Genomic DNA, 4159 nt, shown 5'->3' with positions numbered 1-4159 from the left:
AGTTGTTCACATGTGACATAGTATTAGTGATCTCAATATTCAAATGCTCATAACTTTCTCATCATATGTCATATTTTTCAACAAATTTCTTTGATCTTATTCTTTGATTTTTCTCTTTTCACACAAGCCCACTTGTTCCACTTGTTCTAATGGCCACTTAGGGCAAATTACCATTTTGTCTCATTTCAAGTTAGACTCTACCCATTTCTTCAAATATCTACCTGCAATGGGCCAAATGTAGAATGAATTTAAACTAAAATTAAATAATTTCAGTCATATTGATAAATAATAAAAACTTTTTTGTGCAATTTTAAGTATGCTCAGAAAATTTGTTTGTTTATTCTTATGATTTTGTATTTATTGAATTAATTTCATACTCTGGTTCATATGGATGGCTTGGATATCTACTTTCTTGAAATGTTTAAGATCATGTCAGTAACTATTAATGCCAAACTTAATGAATAACTTCCTCACTTCCAAATGTGTCTTGAAGGAGTTGACGAAGGTGCAGAGTTAAAGCTTTTAACTACATTTCACAGGGTATTTATTGTGTAATTTTTTTTTCATCTTTGTACTTGTATTTAATTTTGCGAGTATACATCTTTCATGTTGATTGTATGTGATTTATTTAGTAATAACAGTTATTTTTTATATTGCGCATATTTAGGGAATATTCGATGGCCTTGAGTGGGATGCGTTGAAATATTGTTCTTCAGCGAGTAACAATACTTCTACGCATCCAACGAAAATTGGTCATCCAATATTTTTATTATTTAGATACCCCCACAAAACTAAACATGAATTAATAAAGAAATGTTTGTTTAGTAGTTGGCCTAGTGGAAGGTACCAGTAGTAAATAATGAATTCACACACAGGCATCGCATTGTATGTCTTGCATTGTACATAAAATTTTCACATAAATTACATGTAGCTGTAGCGCGCGTCACGTCGTCTGCATAATTATGAAAAGCGCGACTAATACGCAATGCAATTTTGTTGTGACGTTACAATAGCTTCATGCTCACAATCATTTATTAACCAATGATAACCTTGTGGGCGGGGCAAAATATTCATTTTTGCATAGGCATGCACGTTAAAAATCAATTTCAATATTTTTTCTCCCCGAAACGACCTCACAAGACGTCAAAAAATATCTGCACGTCTAAAACACTACATCTAAATAATAATGCATGATATATCTATGTCTGTATGCACTCAGTAATAATGTTGCTGATGATAATATCCTACTTGTGTCCTACTAGCTTTTCATCACTTGAGAAAATTATAAGGGGGTGGGGCAATTGGATCCCTTGCCCTCCCCAAAGCAGAATTCAAAGAAAGATAATGCTGTTTAAATCATCCCTTATTTGATGAATTGGATGTTGATTTAGCAAAACTGTGAATTTTATATTTTACATAAATAAAAAAAAAATAAACAAAAACAGTAAAGGATGGGAAATATTATAGACCGCCAAAGTTTACAATGTTCTCTATCTTTTTTTTAAGGTTCACACTTTTCCCCTTTTTGTGTTTTTAAATACAAAAAAATATGGTATTCAGTTAAAGATTTTTTTAATTACATTCCCGTTGTTTAGATTGTCAAATTCTGTAATTAATCTGTATATTTTGTTGGGATGTTTGCAGGCAATTATTTGGAAATGGTTTGGTTCTTTCATCAAAATATATGAGTTTGTGTTCACGTGTGGCCCTTTCTCTAATTTTTGTACATGTGATGTATTGATAGAATACTCCAAAAGGGGCGGCACCAGAATATTTCAGTAGGGCGTGGGGGTAAGATGATCTTCATTAAATATTGAATAACTGGCAAAATCAGTTAATGCTACTTGGGCCTCTTTTTTTTACTCCTTTTTTTCTTCCCTTTTCCCCCCCTTTTCCTTTTTTTTTCACTACTTGAAAAAGTACAGGGGCTACCCCATGCCCCACCCCCACCCTGTAGTGCCTAGCTGATTCACGATTCACACACTTTCAAATATGACCTAAAATCGGGAATTATACTTTTCATAGAACAAAACTTATGAGTACTGAAACAGTTAAAGCTAATATATTATTGACTTCATTAATTTTTCCACCTTTTAAGGTGTATAATACAGTATTATATAAGAAAATTAAGAGCTATAAGTCATAAAGTATTATTTTGTGTTGTATCTGTCTTAGTTTCCCTGAAAACTATGAACAATATGCATTTGAAATGCTTTTCATATTATATCACAAGTTTTCTGTGAATTTATTTTTCTACAGTCCTGAGCCATTTTGTGATTATTTTACATAAAAAGTTGTGACATAATTGATTTCAGTACATGTACTAGAATAGTATTGAAAAACGGTCATTACAAGTGCATTCAAACGATCTTGCAGTATCAATGCAATACTGAGTGTTTCTTTCGAGTATGTATTTATAATTTTTCACCTCATCTGGGTAATTTATGACACATTTCTTTATACTAATGATATGAATTCTGTTTATTTTCTTTCATTGTATGTGAACAATTGAGGATTGATTCATTTTTACTAATTCCATTTATTTTGTTATTTCCTGTTATTTGTATTCAATCATGATGGTAATACCTTCTCTCTATGGGAGAGTCTCATTTGATGAATAAATCATGTTAATTTATTTCTAATTACATTTGTCTTTTGCTTGTTTTATTGTCTGGTGAGCTGTTTTTTTTTTCATCTTTCACACAAAGGGCCATGGGTTCAAATCCAAACCAGGGTGTGTTTTCTTTCAGCAAGAAATTTGTCCCCATAGTGCTGCACTCAATGAAAACATTCCCAAAGGATGAGACCAGATGTCAAAAGGCATTTTATAAGTTTTGTGTTGCAACATATAAGTGTATATAATCTCATTCATATTGGGAAGAAAACAGTAAAGTTTGTCAAATTCTCTTCAATCGAATCTCAAACCTTGGACTTATGGCAATATTTGGTCATAATGGCTACTAACAATCCACATATAAATCACAATATGAGTTGATTTGTTAATTGATGCATAAGGTTTCGCTCACTTCAGGACTGCATATCAACTCTGCACCGCACTCATCCGACATTCGGCACTGATTGAATTACATGAATGGCGCCATCTTGTGTTGTGTTTATTTGTTTTCATCTTACATCTTACACTCCCTGATCTCAATATAAAATGATTATTGGTTTTCACTGGCTACAGAGAAGTCTAGTATGAAGCACCCCCACAAAATTTACATTCTTATTGTTTGTTTAGAGAGACTAGGGTGGGTTGTTACATATCTTTAAATTTCAATCTTGTTTTTACATCACCAAAACAGTTCTCGTAGTTTTCGCCCCTGCCAGTCGGACCTGAAATGAGCTATAATGGGGGGTGTCTTACAAATTAGCCATCGGTTTACATATTCTGATCCTTCCCTAAATGAGAATAAAGTATCATAAGTTTATAGCGTCTCACAGAGACTAGAGAACAAGCCATTATGGGGTACAGAATATTTGCCAGCGGAAGAAAGAAAGGGGGAGAAAATAATGTATATCACATCTCGTCAGCGATATGACATTGTTTGTATTCGATTCCGGAATTCGACTCTGGGGAAAATTAGTGCGCTATGGCCCATTTCTTTTAAACATCGGGTAAACGGGGAATATTCTTTTTTCAAAGTGGGTCGCAACAGCAAACCCAGTATAGGATATACTGAATGGAAGATGGGAAAGGGGATATATTTGGAATAGGAGTAGAGACAGAGATAGTGAATCCACTTGCAATCGCGATTTCGCTAGGGAGTTGATCGAGATAGGGAGTATAAAGCACCCAATACCGAGTTAGATTGGGATGCGACTTCGGGCGATTTTTAGAACCAATTTATTGTCCTCGCTCTACTATGTGATTGCGCGGGAAAGGTTGCATGTTACGCTTTCATGTTATTATTAGTGTAATTACATTGACCTATTTTCATCTTGATAGTCGCAATAGTCATACTATTCTTAAAGACAGGAGCGTTAGTAGCTGAAATGATCTAACGAGTTAAGAGTATTATGAAATGGCATCTATTCAAAAAAATATAATGTAGGCCTATTAAATAAATCTGGAGTAAAATGAAATAAATATGTTTCTAATTATGTTAAGTTGAAAAATATTAAATTCCTAAAACAATGCTGTACTTTCAAGCACATT

This window comes from Lytechinus variegatus, chromosome 7 (genome assembly GCF_018143015.1).
Source record: "Lytechinus variegatus isolate NC3 chromosome 7, Lvar_3.0, whole genome shotgun sequence".
In the NCBI taxonomy this organism is placed as follows: Eukaryota; Metazoa; Echinodermata; class Echinoidea; order Temnopleuroida; family Toxopneustidae; genus Lytechinus; species Lytechinus variegatus.
The sequence above is the reverse complement of the archived record's forward strand: the minus strand, read 5'-3'. Positions refer to the sequence as shown.